This window comes from Ornithorhynchus anatinus, chromosome 1 (genome assembly GCF_004115215.2).
Source record: "Ornithorhynchus anatinus isolate Pmale09 chromosome 1, mOrnAna1.pri.v4, whole genome shotgun sequence".
Classification (NCBI taxonomy): Eukaryota; Metazoa; Chordata; class Mammalia; order Monotremata; family Ornithorhynchidae; genus Ornithorhynchus; species Ornithorhynchus anatinus.
Genome location: NC_041728.1, coordinates 142436403 through 142460733, shown reverse-complemented (window position 1 = coordinate 142460733; position 24331 = coordinate 142436403). Strand labels below are relative to the sequence as shown.

Here is a 24331-nt window from a genome sequence, read left to right as displayed (position 1 = left end):
TATTTTCCAGCATGGTCAACCATATCATACCGTATATTTGAATCTTTGTGTGGGGGTGGGGAGGGCGGTGGATCCCTTAAAAGTACTTGAATAAACCCCCATTAGGATGAACACTATATTAGTAAATTGATTTCTAAGAAGAAGATATTTCAAAGCTATTCACCAGAAAGCAGTTTTGTCATTTTTCAGTTCAGGACAGCAGTTCAAAATAGAATTCCAAAAATAAGCTCCAGTAAGGCTCATTTCCTCTCTTAAGTTCCACTTCCAGTTCATTTTCTTTCTGCTTCCATGTTACATGGCTGTTCTGGGTGTGGTTTCTGTATGCCTGTTTTGGATCCTCCTCCTTTTCCCCCTCCCCCGCAGGTGCCAGTGGAACCAAGGTTTTGTTTTGTCATGTGAGGAGGGTTAGATTAGTTGCTTGGAGCTGAAGCCTTCAATTTCCATTGTGCACCGGGCTACCAATTAGTAGAAATAGCATTTATGAAGCACTTACTTTGTATTCTGTGGCAACTTTGAGAATTAGACACGGTCCTCTTGTCTCCCGTAAGAGGCTTACTATCGAAGAATAAAGGAGAGGGTGGGTGGGGGGGATAGTATAGCTAGAAATAGTGGAATGGTGGAAAGATAAAGAAATAAATATGCATGTTAATGAAAGATGAAGATGCATAAGGGCTATGGGCATGTGACTACACTTAAGTGGTGAGGGCAGCTGTTGGGTGGACTCAACCAGCGAAGGTGAGTAGAGTCAGAAATTCCCCCTTGGAGGAGATGGGATTTTAAGGCTCCAAAGGAGAGGAGAGCTATGGTTTGGTGGCCTTACAGAGGCAAAAGAAAGTTCCAGGTGAGAGGAACGTCTCATGCCGGAGGTGGGAGGTAAAAAAATTAAGTGAGATGGGTTAATGAGGTGGGCTTTGGAGGAGAAGAGGAGGAAGAGGTGGCTAGTGGTGAAGTGGGGTGAGAGCCCTAAAGGAGGGAGGAGAACCTTTGAAGCAATACGGCAGTGGAAAAGAAAGGCAGAGTTGAGGGTAATACCAAGGTTAAAGGCTGGAGAGACAGGGAGGATAGCGGTGACGTTGGCAGGGATGGAGGAGTGAGTTCTGGAGGGAGGATGGGGAAGTTCGATCCCAGACAGTTTGAGCCTAGTGTGTTGGTGGGAAAATCATAAAGAGATGCCCAGGAGGGAAGAGGGAATGTACAGGGGAGGAGCAAGTGAAGTAAGGGGAGGAGCAAGTGAAGTCAGGGCTAGTGAGATGTTTTGGGGAGTCTCTCATAAAGAGGTGGTAATGAACGGATGAACTCCGTGAGAGAGCGAGCATTTCATGTACAGGGGAGAAGTTGTGTAAGGCTGCAGGAGAGGGAATGGAGGAGAGCTGAAGAGCTGGTGCTGTTGTTTGCTGTTGGGCGTTATGGCTGCTGAGAGTGCTGGACCGTGGCTTCGATCAATTGATTAATTATTGTTATTAACTATTATGGTATTTGTTAAGCAATTACTATGTGCCGAGCACTGTTCTAAGCGCTGGGGTAGATACATGGTAATCAGGTTGCCTCACATGGGGCTCAGTTTTAATCCCCATTTTACAGATGAGGTAACCGAGGCACAGAGAAGTTGAGTGGCTTTCCCAAGGTCACACAGCTGACAAATGGCGGAGCAGAGATTAGAACCCATGTCCTCTGACTCCTGAGCCCGTGCTCTTTCTGCTAAAGCATGCTGCTTCTTTCGATCAATCAGTGCTTTTGATTGAGTGCTCACTGTGTGCAGGGCACAAATACGTGCTTAGAAGAGTACAGTGGAGTTGGCAGACGTGATTCCTGCCCTCGAGAAACTTACAATCAGTCAATAAATGGAATTTAGTCAACGCTTTGATTGGAGCACTGTACTGAGTCTTTGGGAGTGTAGAGTACGACAGAGTTGGTAGACACAGTCCCCGTCCACAAGGAGCTTACAGCTCCTTATAGGGTGATTCCCGTGCTTTAAGGCCGACGGGCAGGAGTTGCTGTTTGATGCAGAGGCAGATGGGCAACCACAGGAGGTCCCAGAGGAGTGGGGAAACATGGACTGCCTTTCTCCCGAAAAATGATCCAATGCATATGGCAGACAAGATTCCTGCCCACAAGGATCTTATAGTTTATGCGACTTGGTGATTTATTCAGCTCTTTCATCCCAATGTATTTGTAGTATTTCCTGCTAAATTGTTCTTCCTCCTGCATTCCCTTTTTGTAAATATTTTTTTCCCGTCCATTCCATTGTATTGCAAGCTCTTGGAGGAGAGTGGTGGTGTGCGTGCCTTGTTTCTGGTGGACACTCCCAGGCCCTTATTAGAATGCTCCACAGTCAGTCCATACAGTTGATAATGAATACGGTCAAGTGTCCAATTTTTATATCCTAATCTATTTTTCAGGTTTATACCCTCTGGTATAGATATGACACTGGACACTTTTCTCTCCGGCCTTTTCATTTGATTTGAATTACACCTTTTGTCAAGCACCTGTATGGCCCCCTCGGTCTCCACCTTGCAGCGCCAAGTCCTGTGGGTTGGACACAGCGCCTGGGTCCTCACAGATGTGGGAAAGGAACGCAGTGGTTCTGGAGCAGGTGGGATGGTCAGTGGTCCCCCGGGAGAAGCGCTGTAGGGACGGGCCAACTTGTCCCGTTTTGGTCAAACGGTGTGTGGCATCGTCACGGCAGCCGGTGTGACCAGATATCTGGTTTTCACAAAGGGAGGCCTTGGCCTCCCTGATGATGTTTGGAGGAGATTACATTTAGGCAGGGCAGTGTGGGAGAAGGGGTCTTCCCTCCCAGCTGATGGGGTCACTAACAGAGGACTTCTGAACAGGGCCCTTTATTGGCACTTCAGCCCTGGGGTGAATAGTTGAAGACAAAAAATGCTCTTAAAGATTGAGGAGGTTATACTTTAATTAGTTTCCTGTTAAATCTGCAACTCTATTGTATCGTACTCTCCCAAGCACTTAATACAATTCTCGGGCCATAGTGAGCCCTCAGTAAATACCTTTGACTTGATTGATTGACTGATCGGCTGGTGGATTGATTACATTATGGTGGGCCTGATACAGCCCGTGAGTCGATTGACCCCGGCCCTCACTTTGTGGAACAAAATGGGAGTCAGCCGGGGATGGAATGGGTTGGATCAGAGCCCTAGAGTGCCACTGTCCTCTGTTGACTAAGTGGCTCAGAGTGATTTAGGCAGGTCTGGGAGGTGAACGTTTGACTGCATAAGCTCTCCTTCTGTTCTTTTAGCGTGGCAGCTGGGACACTTAATTGGAACGGGAAAGTTGCTGGTTTTTCAGAATCCTAGCACAATCTCCTGTTGCAAACTCCCCCTGTGCCCCTCTCCAGATCTATGTCTGTGGCCCTCATAGTCTGTGAGCTCCTCTAGAGACAGAATCAATGTCTAATTCCTATTATTACATTCTTTCCAGGCAAGTAGTACAGTGCTCTGCACACTGTGTCTAATTCCCAGCGCTTAGTACAGTGCTCTGCACACAGAAGCAGCATGGCCTAGTGGATGGAGCACGGGGTTGGGAGTCAGAAGGACCTGGGTTCTAATCTTGGCCACATATCTGCTGGGTGACCTTGGGTAAGGCACTTCACCTCTCTGTGCCTCAGTTAGCTCCTCTGTAAAATGGAGATTAAAATGCGAGACAGGGATTGTGTCCAACCTAATTAGCTTATATCTATCCCAGCATTTAGAACAGTGCTTGACGCATAGTAAGCACGTAACAAATTCCATAATTATTACTGCTCTTACAGTAATAAGTGCTATTACTGCTGCTTCGTTAAAATATATGTTGCCCTCCAACCCAAATAATTGCATACTAGGACTATAGTGAAAGAGTTTTTTTTTTGTTTTTGTTTTTTTTTTAAAGAAGCTCATCAAATGTTGTCTTTGGCGATATTTTGAAGGGATTAGCCATCCCCCAAGTGTGTTCAGAGATTACAAGCTTTTTTTGGGTTGGTAAATTTTAAAAAAAACTTCTAAAAATGGTGTTCTTGGAAGCCTTATTATTCAGACATTTTAAAATGCTTACAATAATTACTTAGTGATAATTAGATAAAAGCTTGTCCTCCTCTGTATTCCTTTTCATTCTCCTAATTGTGAACAGAGTCATAGGTAATGTCTCAGCTGCTTTCTAAATTTCCTCTGATTTGGGCTGCTGCTGAGTGTGGTTTCTCTCCTTCTCAACTCTTCTATCCTGCATTCATTCAGTACAGTTTACTGAACGTAAGCTCTCCCCATGGACTGTAAGCACTCTTCCCCTCTCCTGCTCCTGCCTCCCACCCAGTCTGTCAGAGGCTTCTGTGAGAAGCAACATGGCACAGTGGAAGGAGCACAAGCCTGAAGTCAGAAAACCTGGGTTGCCTGCTGTGTGACTTTGGATAAGTCTCCTAACTTCTCTGTGCCAGTTTCCTGTTCTGTAAAACGGGGATTCAATACCTGTTCTCTCTCCATCTTAGATTGGGTCTGGCATGCTTATCTTGTATCTACCTCAGTGCTTAGTATAGTGCTTGGCACATAGTAAGTGCTTAAAATAATGATTTATTATTGTTTACTAATACTAGGTGCGTGAGAAAGAGTAAAAGACACAGACCTTGACTTTCCATCTCTTCCGATCTCTTTGGGCTTCATGTTTGCTTTCCTTTGACCTATCTTCTGAGAGAGCTTCAGATACTTGCTTTCCGTTTTTCTTCGTCCCTTCTTTTAAGTGGTCATATTACTTGTGCCGTAGACAATTTCATTGCATCCAGGACAGAAACTGAGTAATCTCTGTTTTCACATTCTTGTGGCAAGAAAAAGGACTGTAGGTGCATAAATAACCACAGATAATACATGTTAAAAACTCAGACCTAGCAGGGAGTGTTGGGTGATAAGATTGTAATTATGTCTCCAAGGAGGATTAAAAATCCCAAACCTCCCCAAACAGTAGAAATTGGCTTCTGGGAAAAATTAAGGGTTCTGATGCACATCCTTAAGAGTCCAAATCACCGCTCATACACACAGCAGAAGAGCAGTAGTGGGGTGGGGAGGAGGAAACACACAAAGTTCCAAACCACAGACTCTATCATAAATAATTCAAACCCTATCACCTTGAAGAGGCAGCCTTGAAAAAGCAAACGCCAGAGTTATCAGTTTAACAGACTGCTGGAGGGATTAGTTGTAGTCATGGAAAACCTTTTTTCCCAGACAAGAGTGGATGAGGGTTGGGATTTCCTGGGCCTAGGTAAGTGGAGAGTGCAGGAGATGCCTTCAGGAAGGTAATTTCTCCACAGGAGTCTTTGCCTACTTGTTGTTGTTTTGCTTCCTGCCCCTTTGGTCCACCTCCTCCACAAGAAGTCCAAATGTTTGCAATAATAATAATAATTACGGTATTTGTTAAGCACTTACTATGTGCTGAGTCTTTTCTAAGGGCTGGGGTAGATATAGGGTAATCAGGTTGTCCCACGTGGGGCTCACAGTTTTAATCCCCATTGTGCAGATGAAGTAACTGGGGCACAGATAAATTAAGCGGCTTGCCCAAGGTCACACAGACAGGTGGCGGAGCCAGTATTAAAAATCACGTCCTCTGAGTCCCAAACGCTTGTTCCTTCCACTAAGCCGCTCTGTAAACATCAGTGACTCCAAAAGGGAGGTGAAATTAGCAAAATGGTGGTGGGCAGAACCAGATGATGGACTTCATTTCACACAGCTGATTATATCAGTGTTAGGGGATTGGTGGGTAATTGGGGTAATTGGACTGGTAATCAGTCAGTAGGATTATTGAGTCCAACCTGATTATCTCATCTCTTATCCGGGTGCCCAGCATAGTACTTGACATATAGTCATTGTTTAACAAATACCATAACAAAATAAAAAAGCGACTAGACTCTAAGCTCATTGTGGGTAGAGAACCTATCCACCACCTCTGCACAAGTAAGCACTTAATAAATACAATTGAATGCAGAGTATTGTACTAAGCACTTGGAAAAGCACAGTACAACAGAGTTGGCAGGCACATTCCCTGCCCTCCAGGAACTTATATTAGGGAGACTCTCAGAGGTCGAAGGGCTTTAACGTTTGGCTTTTATCACTCACTTTCTCTTGCATTACTTAACCCTGTCAAAAAAAATAAAAGCATAGTCTAGGAATTTTGATACTCTTTACTGATTTATTTATATAATTCAGTATTTAAATGCATATCTACATATAAACCAATGTGTCAGAGATTTGTTTTAGTGGTGTGTGTGTGTGTGCTCCAGAAAAATTGGTATGGATTTGGATGATTTCAAGAAAAACAGTTCTCGAAAGTGTATGATTTTTGATGTGGTTTCTGTCCCACGTGGCCAACCGTTACAGAACGAGATCTTAGGCTCTGTTGCGAGGTAAGGTGCGTGAAAGGGTTAGTGTCTTTTCTCCCTAAAGCAGAAGTAACTCGTTATTAATAACAATTACCAACCCATTTTAGGCCAGTAGTTTTGAGAACCAACTGGTGCAAAGTACTGTACTAAATGGGTGGGAGAGCAGAACGCTTTCTGTAAATGGGTCATCTGCTATTTTGCTGGTGATGGTCACTGGAGTGCATGTAGATTTAGGTGGCATCGCATCCGTTAGGCTGGGCACACAGGGTAATGTAATGACGTCACATGCCGTTTTGTGGAAGTAGGCGGGGATTCCCCGTCCGAGAGCGTTTCTACAACCGGCTTCCGCCTGCCGCCCGACTGCCCCACTTGCTCGTGGGCTGTTGTGTCCTCCTCCTCCAGTTTCCCATGCAAGGACTTATAAATCTGAGTCCCGCTTCCCTTCTGTGGAAGTTGGAAGCAGGAACCAAGGTGGAGTGCTGGGTGCTTAGAGTAAACATGCTGGGCATAAAAGTGCCTGGCGCCATAGCCATACAGGACAGGACCGACCAGCTCAACACTGGACCGTCTGGTATCAAACCAGACCTGGCTAGCCTAACTGTGATGTTGGTTGCAGCCAAATGATTCAGGATGACAAATCTGAGCACGTAGCAGGAGTAAAACAAACTGTACAGTCCGATACAGTTAATAAAATACATTTCAGAGTTTCTCAGTTTCTTTAGGGGTGTTGTCGCAAGTGAGTTGTCGCAAATGTGTTGGTCTGGGTAGAGATCTCGACATTCTTGGCAGTGAACAGGTGCCGGACACGGTTACGTGTCATTTCAGGCTCAATGAGGTACTGTCAGCTAGGACCCAGTGATGATTTGCACATGTTTTAACACCATTATCCTCTGAGGTCCCTCATGGGTAGGGAATGTGACTGTTTATTGTCATATCGTACTCTCCCAAGTGCTTAGAATAGTGTTCTGCACACAGTAAAGACTCAATAAATACAGTTAACTGACTGTTAAACAGTTAAATGGAGTCTCCCCATTGCAAATGGGGGATCAGTAATGGAGACTTTGGGAAAGGATTGATTCTCTTATCGATCCTCTTTTCTGTCAGTCATGGCCCCTCCGGGGCAGTGGATACAAAGCCCAGCAGGCAGGCTGGGGTTGCGATACATTAAGTGCCTACAGATGTCTTATGCCCGACAACTGATATTGGCAGAGTTGTGCCGATGCCATGCCTGTCCCGCTGTGGACCAGTAGGCGGTCACCTCGGTTCACTGCCCACTCTAGCCAGCTATCTTCGGGATTCCTCCTGACCTCGGTCCATCACGCGAGGCATCCCGGGTGTGGTTCTTTGGTCAGAAACCTTCCCCATTGATGGCACCGCTTCCCTTAATTCTGGCTTGCTCCTCTCCTCGACAGTGGTGATTATAGTGATAATAGCAGTAATGTTAAGTGCTTATTTTATGTCAAGCACTCTGTACTAAGCGCCAGGATAGATACAAGATAATCAGGCTGAGCACAGTCCATTCCACCTGGGGCTCACAGCCTTAAGTAGGCGGGAGAACTGGTATTGAATCCCTGTTGTGCAGAGGAGGAAACCGAGGCATGGAGGCGTGAAATGATTTGCCCAAGGCCACCTAACAGGTGGGTGGTAGAGCCAAGTTCAGAGCCCAGATGGTCTGACTCCCAGAACTGTGTTGTTGTCGCTAGGCCACACCGCTGCTCTAGTGAGATGTAAGCTCATTTGTGGGCAGGGAATGTCCGTTATATTGTTGGGTTGTGTCCTCCCAAGCGCTTAGAGTCTGCACACAGTAAATCCTCAGTAAATATGGTTGATTGATGTGGGTCTGACTTCAGGTGGAGGTGGGGTGGGTTTTAATTGTGCATCCTTCAAAACGATAGAGAATCAAGCTCATTTTGCTCCCCAGATCCTAAAATGGTTGATGTCTAAAACTAGAGCAGGTTTCTCCCTTTCTCCCCCGACCCCTCTTCCTTTAAGCCAAATATCATACCTGCATTGTTAGGAACCCAGACTGGAGTAATTTGCACCTGTTTTTTTTGTTTTTGTTTTGTCCCATTTAAAATTATTTGAAGTGCTAAACAAGGGCCCTTTTTAATGCTTACCTTGCTGGTAAAGGGGAAAGCGAGATGGGAAGCAGACAGTCAAGGAATTCCCAACCTTGGGAGCCTGCTTTTAAAATCTGTTTGATGGCCGTGATTAGCCAAGCCAGCACAAATGTGACCTTTGGCCTCCTGGAAGGCTTGCCTTTAAATGGGTTCGGGATAGCAGACCGAGGTCTTGTAGTTTTGAAGGCACATGGCCAGAGCTTGTTTCCCAACAGTCCTTTGCGAGCAGACCAACTGCAAGAGTTCAGAGGAATAGAGGAAGTTCAAATAAGGTGATAATCTGGCTTTGGTCCCCTAGGACAGGGCTACTAGCCAGTGAATGAAGTGTCGCTTAACTTCAACGCTGCTTAAAATTGCTTTGGGGAAAGATCAACCTGCTTAGCATTTTCAGCTGGTATTATTTATTTATTTATTTTTGGAAGGTTTTGGATGGCTTTCATTGTGCTTTTCCAGTAGAACCCTGTTTGGCCGCAACCAAACTTGAGCCCAGCCCGGTGACTCTTATTTGGCCTAAGGGAACATTTTGAGGATTAAATCTTATGACTTCTATCAATTTTGACATATACTTTACTTTAACTCGGAACTGCAACACACAGTAAGAGGTTTATTTGGCACCTCCCATTTGGAAAGCTCTAGTCACCCCTGGCATTTTTGCCAGATCCCTTTGTGGCAAACACCTCCACTAAGCGAGAAGAGTTTACAGTGGTCAGAATATGTTTACATCCCCTTCACACCACCAGGGAGAACTCAAAGTTGAATTGCAAGCAGGGTCTTCTCTGAGCCCGGCCGGGCTGTTTGGGACGATCTTGGGAGGCAAACAGAAAGGCCCTCTTTCCTCTGATAGGCTTTGGCAGCTGGAACTGGATCTCCAGGCCTTTCCAGAGGCTGCACCCTCACAGTAGACACCTGAAGCTAAGAATGGCCAAAGGGTCATCTATCAGTGAGTTCCCATTCCTCACAGGTGCTGGAGTCTAACACTCATCCTTCTGAGAGGGCTTCTTCCTAAATCCTGGGCTCTCAACCCCCATACCCCCAATGATCTGGACAACGTTTATTTCTGGGTGAGGGTCTCAGAGAACTGTTTGCTTTTCGGTCTTGACAGCTAGAATTTTTAGCTACCTGCCACCTCCCAACCTGCCAGAAAACAAAGTTTTTACTGGATAATCATTTCTTTGGATGGGAGTTTATCGTATGCCATGTTTTTCTATTTCCCCTTTATACTGACATGTATTTTAAAAAGTAAAGTAGATGCAATAACTTTAGTGAGGTTTTCTTTTCGGAAAACCTACATGAGAACTGATTATCAGTCGGACTAAACGGGGAAGAAGATGCGTTTTTACAGGAGACCTAGTGCTGGAGATGTGAATTTTACTTAGCCAAGTTCAGGAAAATATTCCTTAATATTTGTCGTTTTTGGATTGTCTCACCCATACACGTTATGGTCTGATGAGCGTCACCTTGTCTGTGAACGGAAGTTTCCTTGTGTTGTACTTTCATGTTTATGTAGGACTCCTTGCTGCCAAGCTTAGAGTTCTTTATATCTCATTTTGACTTTTTGTGGCATTTAAGTGCTTGCAATGTGCCAAGCACTGGGGTAGATTCAAGTTAATCAGGTCGGGAATGATTCCTCTCGGACATGGGGCTCACAATCTCACGATACTGAATCTTTATTTTAAAGTTGAGGAAACAGAGGCACAGAGGAAGTGAAATGACTTGTCCAAGGTCACAGAGCAGCAAGTGGTGAAGGTTAGATCAGAACCCAAGTCCTCTGACTCCCAGGCCCATGCTCTTTCCACTAGGCCATACTCCTTCCCATTGTAATTAAATGATGGTGGGGTTCTGTGGCCGTTACTCCCGAGGTGTAATGAAAACCCAACAAGCGTATTCATTCATTCATTCATTCATTCATTCATTCATTCATTCATTCATTCAGTAGTATTTATTGAGCACTTACTATGTGCAGAGCACTGCACTAAGCGCTTGGGTCGCAGCTACAGCATATTAGAAACACCATCCTGGGCCAGAAGGGTGATCCAGTCAGCTCGTACAGTGTCTTTCACAGGTAGGTCAAAGGCAGTTTGGAAGCAGAATATGACTCTTATCCTAGATACGGAACCTTCTAATATCCCTTAGTTTTCCTTCTAAAAGTTTTTCTTGGATTTATTGTCACAGATGTGAGAGCGTAAATTTGGTAGATAGGTCTACCAACCCCCTGAGATGTGGTGGTTTGCTCTGATGTTAGCCACAGACTCTGAAGGGTGACCATTCATACGGCAGTTTTAGCACCCAGTCCATATTTCAGCCAGGCCTTGGTTCCTGTCTGGTGCCAGTGATCCAGTGCTATCTGATGTTTCCAAATGCCCAACAACTATACGGGATCCGTGAATAGCCGCAAAAACTTGTTGTGACCCTCTAACGGCACTTTCTTGACATAACGTTATGTCTGGAACTGGCGCTCTGGTGAGATAGAGAGTGGGTGTTTACTTATGGTTTCAGAACGGCAAATTGATGTCACCAGGAAGGGGACACGAGTGTGATCATTAGACATCCCCATAAGTTAAATATATGCTATATTTAGGTAGAACATGTGTGTGTGTGTATGTGTGTGTGTGTTAGGAGTCATCGAAAGGGGTGTCTGGAATTCTTTAGTGCTATCAGGTTCTACCCTGACTCTGTGGTTTGAAATGACACATTTAAACTAGGCACAGTGGGTGGTTAATTTGGAATAAAGTACTCAGAAAAGGAGAAATATCCAGTGAATTTTTAAATGCAGGAAGTCCTCAACATGAGTTGTTTCGAGTTGACAAACAGGACTTGAAGCATTTCTAAATTAGCAACCTGTTTCAGCTTTCCAACACTGGTGCTGATTGCAGGACTCTCGTGTACTTCTAGCCCTGGGAATGCAGGTGGTGGGGGAGAGGCTGCATTGGGAGAGTCAGGAAAATCAGTCGATCCTATTTATTGAGTGCCTGCTGTGCGCAGAGCACTGTACTAAGCACTTGGGAGAGTATAATATAACTGAGTTGGAAGAGGCGTGCCCTGCCCACATGATGGGAAAATAGTGGAAAAAAATCTCCCATGAGGGGAGATGGGGAAAGACTGCTTTGAGAAGCCATGAAGCAGTTAGGTGGGCAGTTGGTTCATTCAGTCGTATTTATTGAGGGCTTGCTTTGTGCAAAGCACTGGAATAAGTGCTTGGGAGAGTACAATATAACAATAGACACAATCCCTGCCCACATTGAGCTTACAGTCTAGAGGCAAGTGCCTGTCACCAGGGAGGGTCAACACATCCATTCATTCAGTAGTATTTATTGAGCGCTTACTATGTGCAGAGCACTGTACTAAGCGCTTGGAATGTACAGTTGGGCAACGGATAGAGACAATCCCTGCCAAATGACGGGCTCACAGTTTATCCATTTTGTGTCCAGCTGGAAGTATAAGTCACTGGCTGTTCTCCCTCCCCCTTGGACCGTGAGCTCCGTGTGAGACAGGGACTGAGTCTGATCTGATGGACTTGTATCTACCCCACCGCTTAGAACAGTGCTTGGCGTATACTAAACCCTTAGCAAATACTGCAACTATTATCGTGGTATTAGTTGGCTACCCTGTTTTGAAGGCTCAATGACTCACCAACTCCAAAAACCATGAATTTAGCTACAGCAGTCATACATAATTGATTGCGTGTGCTCTTTTCTGGGTAATGTTGGTAACAGGGTATCAACCTTGGTTTAGGATCCAATCTCCCATTTATCGCATCGCTCCTCTGAGAAAATGAGTTCTGGCTTTTTGTTTCAACTTAAGAGGCAGTGAAGGAACCACTTGTCACAAGTCCTGAGGTCTTATTGTACCTTTAATGTGAGAGAACAACCAGACTGTCTTCTGCTGTTTGGCTCATATTTAATTCTGTAAAAGTAAGCATTTTTCTTCCACATCTCATTATTTCCTTATCGCTTGAAAACTTCCGGCTTCTGGTAACTTGACTACGAGCTAACAGACTGGCCGTGGAAGCAGGAGGAAGAGATTGTGTTGGAGCGAGTGGGTGGGATCAGGGAAGGCAGGGAAAAACCACGGGAGACAGTTCTCATCCTTGTTCCCTGTACAGAGCTTTCACCACCCTCCTATATCCTATCCTGATGGCATTTATTAAGCACTTACTATATGCTAAGCGCTGGGGTAGACAAGGCTCAGTTCCAACCCCATACTAGGCTCAGATTCTGAATGGGAGAATGGCTGGTTTTTCATCTCTCTTTCACATGAGGAAACTGGCTCAGAGATGTGACGTGGCTTTCCTTAGGTTACATGGCAGGGCAGAGGTAGTACCTGACTCGAACTTGGGTCTCCTGACTTCCAGTCCTGGTCTCTTTCCTCTATTAATAGAAATAGTAATACTGTAATGATAATTGTGGTGGTGTTTAAGCATTTACTCTGTGTCAAGCACTGTTCAGAGCACCGACTAAGACACGAGATTATCAGGTCAGACACAGTCTCTGTCTTACACAATCTTCATAGTCCTAGTAGGAGGGAAAACAGGTATTAAGTTCCCATTTTACTGAGGCACAGAGAAGTGAAATGACTTACCCAAGACCATACAGCAAGACATTGGTAGAGCCGGGGTTAGAACCCAGGTCCTCTGAGTCCCAGGCTCGTGCCCTTTCCACTAGACCACACTGCTTCCCAGGTAGTATTTATTAAGTGCTTACTCTGGGCAAAACCTGTCACTAAGTTCTGGGAAATCTCCATGGTTGGGCTGTAGACGTTGTCTGGCCCCACAGTCTGAGAAGGAGGAGGGGAGGTGGGAGGTTGGCAGCAGATGCACGAGGAAAGACGAACAGAAATACAAAAGAGATACACAAGAGGGGTGGCAGGATTTCAGAACCACAGTCTCAGGACTCAGAGCCATGGTTGCCGTGGAGATTTTCTCAATGCTCTCAGAACCCAAGGGGCCCCACGCTACTCCTGGTTGTGTCTCCCGGGTTGGAGCAGGGACGCTGGAAGCTGTTGCTGGGGCAGTGTCCTCCTTGCACAGCTGGGCCCCACCGGGTCGGAGCTCACTAGGCCAGGTAATGTTCTTAAATTATGTTATTAAAACAAACAAAAATCTGAGACATGGAATCTGAATCCCCTAAATTCCAGTGACTCAGTGAAACTCAGTTCTCTGAGGGATTTCAGTGTGTGCAGGGGATAGGATTTGGGTGAAGAAAAAATTTGTATTTCTCTTGCGGGTTCAGAGATTTCCACCTGAGATCCACCTTCTTTTTAAGTGGTATTCGAGAACCCATTGGAAACCCGAGGATGGGGAACTCGAAAAAATTAACTTGAAGTTTCAAATAATTGCTATTTTTGAAGCGTTCTTAGAGTAAATTACATGTTCAGGCTACTCATTACTTAGGGAGACATTTCTTCTTACAAAATCTTTTTTTAGTAAGTTTTCGTAGCAGCTGTAAAGTTTACCTTTGAATTTGGTTTTTGTTTTCCATCACCTGTTCAAATACTCTTGGTAGTTTTTAGAAGTGCCAACTTTTCAAGCCCTCGTTTGCCCTACTCCCTCTCTCGTCTGTGTCATCTATGCACTTGGATCTGTACTCTTTAAGCACTTGATAGTCATCCCACCTTCTTCCCCCCCAGCACTTAGGTCTTGTGTTATCTTATGTCGTTGGTTCATTTCCGGCCCGTAGCGACACCACAGATATGTCTCTCCCAGTACGCCCCACCCTCCATCTGCAATCTTCTGGTAGTATATCCATAGAATTTTCTTGGTAAAAATATGGAAGTGGTTTATCATTGCTGCCTTACAAGCACTAAACTTGAGTCTCCGCTCTAGACTCTTTCCCATGCCGCTGCTGCCCAGCATGGGTGAGTTTTGACTTATAGCAGATTGCCTTCCACTGGCTAACCACTGGCCAAGCTAGGAATGGAATGGATAGGCCTCTGCCTGACTCTCCCTCCCGTAGCTGAGGCTGGTAGAGTACTGGAAACTCTCTAGGTGCGGCCCTGAGAGGCAACACTTAGATACATGTCTGTAATTTATTTTGTGTGTTCTTCTAGGCTGTAAGCTCCTGGTGGGCAGGAAGATACCGGTACTAAGTGCTTAGTACAGTTTTCTGCACACAGTAAATGCCCAATAAGTACCATTGATTGAGTGTGGGGGTACAAGATGGCAGGAGTTTTAGGGGGATGAAGATTGGGGGGGGATGGACTTCAGAGACCTAATAAAGCTCCCAACTGGGCTGTTTCATCCCTGAGTGGAAGCTCTCAGTTCTTTTCAGAGACTTGGGAGAAGCAAGTCTGGGCGTCTAGCTGAAAAAACTCTGGTGAATTTCTCCCCATCCCACTCATGCACATAGATTAGTATACCTGGGCTAGTATTTCTTTAGCACGATTAGGATGCATGCTAACACATCACATATATCTTTAAATATATATTGATTCTCATATATATATACATATCTATATATATAGATATATATGTATATAAACTTTCCTGTTAGTCAGAGGGGACAATTCAGTGGGAAAGGCAGCCCCCGGATGCAGTAAGAGCCAGCTGAGATACCTCGATGGGGTGAAGGGGGCTAGTACCTATCCTGCTAAAAGATGTTTCCTGACTATCAGAAGGCAGACACAACAGGAGGATTGGCTGGCGAGGTGGTACTTCCCAGATTTGGGTGGAGTCGCTTGTCAAGAGGAAAGGAGCCAAATAATTAAAGCAAAAGTGATCCCACCTCCCCACGGGTGGCTAGAGACCCTTTTATATATGAGGCAACACCATTGAGTTCCCCCAATCTAATTTGTCATAGTGCCTAGCTAGATATGAGGGCAGGGGTCCTATCCAAGAGAAGCAGCATGGCCTAGTGGAAAGAGCCCAGGCCTGGTTGCCAGAAGACCTAGGCTCCATTCCCAGGTCTGCCACTTGTCTGCTGGGGACCTTGGGCAAGTCTCTTCACTTCTGTGTTCTTTCTAAGTAAGCGGCGTGGTGTAGTGGATAGAGCACGGGCCTGGTAGTCTGAAGTTCATGGGTTCTAATCCTGGCTCTGCCACTTGTCTGCTGTGTGACCTTGGGCAAGTCACTTCTCTGTGCCTCAGTTACCTCATATGTAAAATGGGGATTGAGACTGTGAGCCCCATGTGGGACAGAGACTGTGACCAACCCAGTTTGCTTGAATCCATCCAAGCTTTTGGTACAATGCCTGGCACATAGGCACTTAACAAACACCAGAATTATTATTATTATTTTTACGTCATTTGTAAAATGAGGATTAAGACCTTAAGACTCATGTGGGACATGAGCTGTATCCAATGTGATAACCAATTATATTTATTGGGTGTTTACTGTGTGCAGACCACTGTACTAAGAGCTTTGGAGAGTATCCCAGTGTTTAATACAGTATTTGGCACGTAGTGTTTAATATGCAATTAAAAAAAAAGTCCAAGGGTGAAGGAGGGCTTATTCAGTAAAGGTCTCTTTTGAGGAGATGTCATTTTAATCGGCTTTGGAGGTGGGGAGAGTGGTGGTCCATCAGATATGAAGAGGGAAGGAATTTCAGACCAGAGAAGGGACTTGTGTAAGGGGTCAGATGGAAGATAGAGGAGATTGAGGCACAGTGAGTAGTCTGACATTAAAAGAGCAGAGTGAGCACGCTGGGTTGTAGTAGGAAGTCAGCAAAGTAAGAGTGGGAAATGTAATCGAGTGCTCTAAAGCCAGTGGTAAAGGAAGGGGGGAGGAATTTCAAACCAGGGACAGGACTCGTGCTAGGGGTCGCATGGGAAATTAAATTGAGGCACAGTGAGTAGTTTGACATTAAAGGAGCAGAGTGATCGTGCTGTGTTGTAGTAGGAAATCAGCAGAGTAAGAATAGGAAAGGTAATTGAGTGTTTTAAAGCCAGTGGTAAAGGAGTTTCTGTTTGATGTGGAGGTGGATGGGTGACCACCAGAGGCTCTTGAGGAATCGGGAGATAGGGACTGAGCATTTTTTTAGGCAGGCAACAGAGTAGTATGGATTGGAGTGGGGAGAGACAGGAGCGGGGAAGTTAGCAAGGAAGCTGGTACAATAATCAAGTCGGGATAGGATAGACGGTTGGATCAATGTAATAGCAGTTTAGATAGAGAGGAATGGATGGATTTTAGTGGAGTTGTGATTGTAGATCTGACAAGATTTGGTGACAGATTGACTGTATGGATTGAATGAGGGAGATAAATCGAGAGTAATGGCTAAGGTAATGGGCTTGTGAAACAGGAGGATGGTAGTTGTACAGTGATGGGCAAGTCAGGAGGAGGACAGTGTTTGGGTAGGAAGATTTCTATTTTGGATGTGTTAAGTTTGAGGTGTTGGCGGGACATCCAAGAAGAGATTGTCCTGAAGGTAGGAGGAAATATTCATTCATTCAGTCAGTCATATTTGTTGAGCGCTTACTTTGAGACTGCAGAATAGGAGAGAGAGAGAGATCAAGGCTGAAGATGTAGGTTTGGGATCATCCTTATAAGATGATAGTCGAAGCCATGGGAGTGAATGAGTTCCCAAAGGGAGTGAGTGTAGATGGAGAATAGAAGGGGACCCAGATCTTACCCTTGAGGATTTATCAGTTGGATGAGCATCGTGGGGAAGCAGCAAATTCTAGTGGAAAGAGCACGGGGCCTGGAAATCAGAGGACCTGATTTCCGATCTTGTCTCTGCCACTTGACTGCTGTATGACCTTGGACAAGTCAGCTAACTTCTCTGTGCCGCAGTTCCTCATCTGCAAAACAGGTATTCAGTACCTGTTCTATCTTCTATTGTGAGTCCCATGTGGGACCTGATTATCTTCTACCCCACTGTTTAGTACAGTGCTTGACACATGCTAAGGTCTTAACAAATGCCACAATTATTATTATTATTACTGCTCTTATTATTGTTATGAGCTTTGTTGATTAACAAGCCACTTTTTAATTAAAAATTACAGAAAAATCATAAAATGCATATAACCGAAAGAGTTGAATTGTCTTCATTGTGCTACCTTTATTAGTTACCACAGATAGGTTAGACATTCTGGACAACGTTGAGATTTTAAAAGCACAATTTAAAACATCTAATATGCTCTTTTCCCACCCTTCTTGTAATATTTAGCAGAGATTGATTGAATTCACAAAAAATTTTTTTTGGCTTTGGCGGATTGAGTAATAATAATAATGTTGGTATTTGTTAAGCGCTTACTATGTGCAGAGCACTGTTCTAAGCACTGGGGTAGATAAAGGGTCATCAGATTGCCCCAATAAATTTAAGTTGATGTTGTACAGCCCATTTCTTTTTAGCCTCTGCGCCCTTCTAGAAGTGTCTTTTTAACTAGCGCAGAGGAATTGCATTTCATTTTCATATGCTCAGTTGAAGTTGAAATAAATGGAAATCATTTTAATTTTGACTTAAACTCATCGGATTCCATTGGATTTCATTGAGTTGCCGTTTCTGTTGATGTTTGGGATACAGTAGAAAAAGCCACTTGTGGGTATATGTGTGTACTAGCTTAATGAGAAAGCCCTTGCCGGAGAATTTCACTCGGAAAATTGTGCATGTGACTGACAAGGGCCCGATGAGGTCCACCGGCCCCCAGACTGCACAGGGAAGACTGCCGTCCGGTGCGTTTTCAGGGCTGCTGCTGTAGGGTTGGTTTCCTCCCCTCATGATCCTTAGGAAGGTTCTGCTTGCAAAGATCAGAGCCCTTCTTGATTAGAATGTGCTCTACTGATCTTTCTGAGGAAATTGAGAAGCAACACGGCCTGGTCGATAAAGTGCAGCCGTGGGAGTCAGAGGACCTGAGTTCTAAATTTAGCCCTGCCATTTGTGAGCTGTGCAACTCTGGGCAAGTCACATCTCTGGGACTCAATTACCTCATCTGTAGATATGAGCCCCATGTGGAACGTGGATTGCGTCCAACCCGATTGCCTAATGTTTACCTCAGTGCTTAGTACAGTGCCTGGCACGTAGTAAATGCTTAACAAATACCATTAAAAAAAACCCAAGTCTCACAATTTTTTTAGGTTTTTAAGCATTGTGGCTTTGTTCTACTGCATCCTTAAAGTGTTTCCTTCATTCTCCTTGCTTTCAGTTTCCTATTTCCTGATATCCATTTAGCGGCTGGCTTGTTAGCATACTATGGTCCATTCTTCGCATATCCCACTCAGCCCAGCTGTGTTGAGGTGAGTACGCCTAATTTATTCTTTATAGTATTTTAGTGCTTACTACTGGCCAGGCAAGGTGGATTCCAGATAATTAAGGTAGATACAGTCCATGTCCCACAAGGGACTCCCAGTCTTAATCCCCATTTTACAGAAGGGGTAACTGAGGCCCAGTGAAGTGACTTGCCCAAGATCACACAGCAGTCTAGTGGCAGAGCCAGGGTTAGAATCCAGGTCCTTCTGACTCCCAGGCCTGTGTTTTTTCCTCTAGGCTCTGCTGCTTCTCATGACTTTTTTTTATGTGGTATTAAGCATGTTTTATCTGTCAAGCACAGTGCTGAATGCTGGGATCGTTACATAATAATCAGATGGGACACAACCCCTGTCTCACCTAGATTTTACAGTATGAGAGAGAGCACTTATTTTATCCTCATTTTACAGATGATGAAACCGAGACGTGGAGAGGTTAAATCCTCTGTTGAACATCACGCAGTGGGCAGGTGGTGGTGTCGAACTACAACCCTGTTTTCCTGATTTCCAGTCCTTTGCTCTTTCTACTAGGCTACATTGCTTCTTAGTGAGAGACTGATTTCCTTTTGGCACTTCATTATTTGTGACTCTGTCTTGTCTCTGGATGTTAAACATATCCCATCAGAGGTGAGATGGCACTAGCTGCTCAAGTAGAGGGGAATGCAGGTGTCACACTGCTAGAGAAGGTAGATGTTTCTCCTTTTTCCATAGACCTGAAGTTGGTTCTGGAGCTTAGTACTGCACTGCCTTCTCTATTCTCTGTGACAGTCTCCTGACAGGTGTGTTGGCCTGTTTGTTTCAGAATTTTTCTTTTAAATTTTTTGTCTGTGGTCGCGTCGTTGGTCAATGTGCCGAGATAACAAGAATGAGAATAATGATGGTATCTGTTAAGCCCTTACTATGTGCCAAGCACTGTTCTAAGTGCTGGGATAGATACAAGGTTATCAGGTTGTCCCTAAGGGGCTCACAGTCTTCAACCCCATTTTATAGAAGAGGTAACTGAGGCACAGTGACTTGCCCAAAGTCACACAGCTGATAAGTGGCAGAGCTGGAATTAGAACCCACGACCTCTGACTCCCAAGCCTGGGCTCTTTCAACTAAGCCACGCTGCTTCTCAACTCTGAAAAGGTTTTACTCGTACTGCAAATAGAGCTTTTTGGTTGGGCTTATGGCTTTCCCCTTTCAGGCTGATAGGTTACCTTGGGTTTCTTTAGACTTCTCGTCAATCCAAAATAACCGGCTGATCAGGGAAGTAGTTTTTAATCGTGTGTATGTTGTTTTGGGTGTGTGCCTCTTCTAGGGCACAGTCATCCTTGGACAGCACTTGGTGCGTGACGATCTAAGTGATTGGGTGAGGCTCAAAATCTGTTGAGTTGGAAGTTTCCCCTAGGTGTGGAAGGATAGTATATCACCGGCATCTACGTTTGGGAGTCCACTTCACCCCACTGGTGATGGGGAACGGATTGGGCGGAGGGGAGGGAGGGTCCAGTCTCTCACATGGCTCGTCTGGCCATCATGAGCCGGTGTCAGGCTCTTCCAAAACGTTTCAGGGCCCGCATGTCCGCTGAGCGATTTCCAGAGTCCAGCTCAGCTGACAGTGAGTGTCACGTGCCTTCACTGGCTTATGAAAATTGGGTGATCATCCGGGTGGTGCTCCCTGGGCCGTTAGGTCAGTGCTCACATCTATCTGTCATGTCTGTCGGGCTGCCTATGACTTGGAGGTCCACCAGGATTCCGGGAGCATTCTGTCTCTAATGCAGACTTCAGTAGTGAGCCCAGGAGGAGTGCTCCGGTGATGGAAAGTAGTGGGATGTCTCAATCGTCATCGTGCTTTGATCTCTCACCTTCCTTCTTAAAGATTCTTTGTTTCCTGTGGTGAGGAAGAACTAGTGAAAGAGCATAAACAGGGTGTTCCTTGCAGGCTTGTAAGGCTTGCAGGCCTAGGTATTTTGTTATTTTTCAAGTTTCTCCTGCAGTGACTCCATCAGTAGTATTCATTCATTCATTCAATCGCATTTATTGAGTGCTTACTGTGTGCTGAGCACTATAATAATTGGAAAGTATAGTTCAGCATTAGATGGAGACAATCCTTAGCCAACAATGGGCTCAGAGTCTAGAAGGGGGAGACAGACAACAAAACAAGTAGACAGGCATCAATAAAATAAAAAACGGAGTAATAGCGACTGAGGCCACGCATTCGCATGCTGAAAGGTTGTCTGTGTTTTGAAGGTCCTTTTTTCGGTAGAAGGGGTGTACTGAGGAGACTATTGAACCGCTGTTATTCTTTGCTACTTAAAAGAAGGTTACTGTTAACACGCATGACACGAGCTGGCCTCCAAAAATGGATGGTGAGTTTGTAGTAAATGCAAAATGTGATTGATTTTTTTTTCTTTTTTCAACTCACATTTTCCTTTTCCTTCCTATGCCTCCAATGACTTTACTAAAACTTTTACTCAGAATCAATTGAATGAAACCAATTGCGATTATTTAAATGTTGTTTCAAATTCGTTTTTTGCTGTTGCATTTTATACTACCTTTTCTTCAAGGAACGCATTTTATAAAGTGTTACAGTTATTTCCACAGCACCAGAGAGGAGCTGAGAGAGTGCCTTGTGAGGCAACAGAACGGGGATGGTCAAGGAAGGAAGTTCCTGGTCAGAGGGACTTCTTCCTTGGGTCATCACCACTTAAGAGTCCTAGTACCAGGAGTGAACCCAAGAGCTGGCTGGGAATTTTCCTTCTGTGGCCACTGATGCTGCCTTCGATTTACGGTCGGATTAAGATCACGGACTTCCTCTGTGGATATCCTAGAGCAACTAATAGAGTTCATTTTTCTGTTAATCTTCCGTACCTTTGAATTTGCCAACTCTTTAGTGTAAAGGATTTAAGTTGTTGGCAGACCAGATGAAAAATCCGTCAGTCCGGATCATTGGACTAAGAAATTAGTTTGAGCATTGGGGAGCTGTGCAGCATACTAGGGAAAGCTCAGTCCTGGGACTTAGGTCCTGGGTTCTAATCCCAGCTCTGCCTCTTGCCTGCTGTGTAATTTTGGTCAAGTCATATAATTTTTCTGTGCCTGTTTGCTCAACTGTAAAATGGTGACTCAATACCTATTCTCCCTCCCACCTAGACTGTAACCCCATGTGGGATTGGGCCCCAGTTTTAGAACAATGCTTGACACGGAGTAAACACTTGACAGATCCCATAAAAGAATGTCTAGTAGGTGCGAATAGATTGCCTCAGAAGTAACTTTAATTCTGCTCAGGCACATGCGCAGAATTGACTGTTCCTCATGGGAAGCTCAGGGTTTCTATTAGGTGAAATTGCAGAAATTATTCTGGCACATCCTCACTGTTCTTCACTGGAGAGGAGATTCTAGCTCAGGACCTTACTGAGAGTTAGCGAGAAGCTTCGGGAATCTCACTGACACTCTCTAGATCCTGTGTTTAGGATCGACCCCTTCATGAAGAGAGTTGAAAAGCAAAAATTGAGTAGGTGCAAATGAATCAAATTTCAAACCATCTCTCAAAGGCTGTATTTGATCTTCCTCAGGCCGCCTCCCTTTGGCTTCAGGAATGTCGTGTTTTTTGTCTCATTTTCCCTGGCTGAACCGAAAGGTGAAGAAAACTAGCCTGATTAGCTGTAGTTGAAACTTCTTTGCTGTTGTAGCCTCTCCTGCCCCTCTCTCCCCATCCCTTGCTCCTCCAGACTGGTTCTCAGGGGTTCAGGATTTTCGCAGCCAGACTGGAGTGCTCCATAACTTCACAATTTGTCTGGGGAAGGGAGAGCTGTAGATTTGCAACTCATCTGATGCTATCTCAGCCAACATCCAGCCTGCTCTGTGGCCATTTCTGCTTGCTTCAGCCTCTGCCTTCCCCTTCCTTCAGGCCTATCCTTCTTGTATCTGGCCCAGAGAGAGACAGAAGAAATTTGTCCGTTAGCCAGTTCTGCTGGCAGAATTAAGTGATCGGCGTGGTTGGCTCCTTCTAGATGTCTTAGCTCAGGTAATAGGTCATATTAAATTCACAGGGATGTACATATGGATGTCTTTATGCCCAGGGTGACTTTGTGAAGGGCCCAGCTGTAATTATTTTTGGATCTCAGATATTTTGTGTTTTTGCCACCTAAAGCTCGTTGGAAGATCCGCCTGTACTCTCAAAGGTGTCTGTAATCATTTGCAGCTCTTGCACGTGCACTTCTGCGGTTCCTAAGGGTCTGGCAGTTGATATTTTTGCTTAGTGAACTGAGCCAACATTTGCTGAATCGTAGCATTGGAGTCCATATAACACAGCCTTTGCTACATGCCAAGTATAGGAAAAGTGTATATCGCTTTGTGGTTTCTGTCAGTTTTGCAGACATGCTTGACACTCCTAAATAGACCTTAACTCTGGTAATCAGTCACGTTCTGGTATTTATTGAGCACTTACCATGTGCAGAGCACTATACTAGGAGTGGGTAGACATGGTACCCGCCCAGACTAGAGGAGAAAATAGATTTTAAATTACAGAAAGGAGAAATATCAGAATGTAAGAATGTGCACCGAAGTGCTGAGAGGAGGGGCTGAATCTCAAAATGGAGAAGGGTTACAGACCCAAGTGCTAGGTGATTTAGAAGGGAGGGTGAATAGAGGATGTGTGAGGGCTTAGTTAGGGGAGGCCTCTGGGAGGAGATGTATTTTTGAAGATGGGAAGAGTGATGGTGTGGGGGATATTAAAGGGGAGAGAGTTCAAGGCCAGAAAGAGGATAAGGGCAAGGGGTCAGTCGTGAGACAAGATTGAGGCACAGTGAGATTAGTACTAGAGGAGCACTGGATTGTTGTAGGAGATCAGCGAGGTAAAGTAGGAGGCGGGAGAGCTGATGGAGTATCAATCCAATGATAAGGAATTTCTGTTGGAGGTGGAGCTGGGTGGACAACTATTGGAGGATTGGGGAGATGTGCAGTGAATGGTTTTGTAGAAAAAGGATCCAGGAAGCAGATTGGAGTATGGCTTGGAGAGAGGAGAGACAGGAAGCAGGGAGTCCAGCAAGGAGGCTGATGCAGTAGTTGAAATGGAGAATAAGTGTTTGGTAGCAATTTGGACGGAGAGGAAAGGGGCAGATTGTTGAGCCATTGTGAAAATAGCCTCACAGCAAGTTCAACCACCCTAAGCAATCCTGAAAAATCTAGTGCCGTTCCATGATGGAATGGCCACACCATCACTCTCCCCATCTTCAAAAATACATCTCCTCCCGGAGGCCTCCCCTAATTAAGCCCTCACACATCCTCTATTCACCCTCCTGTGAGTAACCTACTTATCTCTTTTACCTGTAGTTTAAAGTAAGGTTGGGTAAAACATAGTCTTGTTGACATATTCACAAAGCCGTGCTTGAGGTAGCGCAAGGGATCTGGAAGGCGCTATTGGAAGTATCATTCTTGAGAAAGTCATCCAGTCACACTGTATGTTGATGACTGTTACTGGACACTCCAAGAAAACGTGCGCGGGATTATGATCTTGAACCACTTTGTAGAGTTTATATGCACCATGTGTTAGAGACCCCTAAATGAGAAGAAGCATGGCCTAGTGGATAGAGCGTGGGCCTGGGAAGCAGAAGATCATGGGTTCCAATCCTGGCTCCGCCGCTTGTCTGCTGTGTGACCTTGAGCAAGTCACTTCACTTCTCTGGGCTTCAGTTACCTCATCTGTAA

The 24331-nt window shown here is 45.0% G+C and overlaps 1 protein-coding gene and 1 non-coding gene across 8 annotated transcripts in view; one reads left to right on the top strand and one right to left on the bottom strand.

Annotated features, from left to right (window-relative positions):
• The window catches only part of TBL1XR1 (TBL1X receptor 1), a 200647-nt gene that overhangs the window by 22315 nt on the left and 154001 nt on the right, over positions 1 to 24331 (top strand). For 6 of the 7 annotated variants that reach the window (XM_039913141.1, XM_029059500.2, XM_039913138.1 and 3 more), the window contains exon 2: positions 18547 to 18637. The exons of the other annotated variant lie outside the window; for it this stretch is intronic. The gene's annotated coding sequence lies outside the window, so the exon portion shown is untranslated. The remainder of the gene's footprint in view (positions 1 to 18546; positions 18638 to 24331) is intronic. 7 annotated transcript variants of the gene reach the window in all.
• LOC114817502 lies at positions 14336 to 14473 on the bottom strand. The gene has a single exon (XR_003765366.1). It is a non-coding gene; the product is annotated as a small nucleolar RNA SNORA7 (small nucleolar RNA).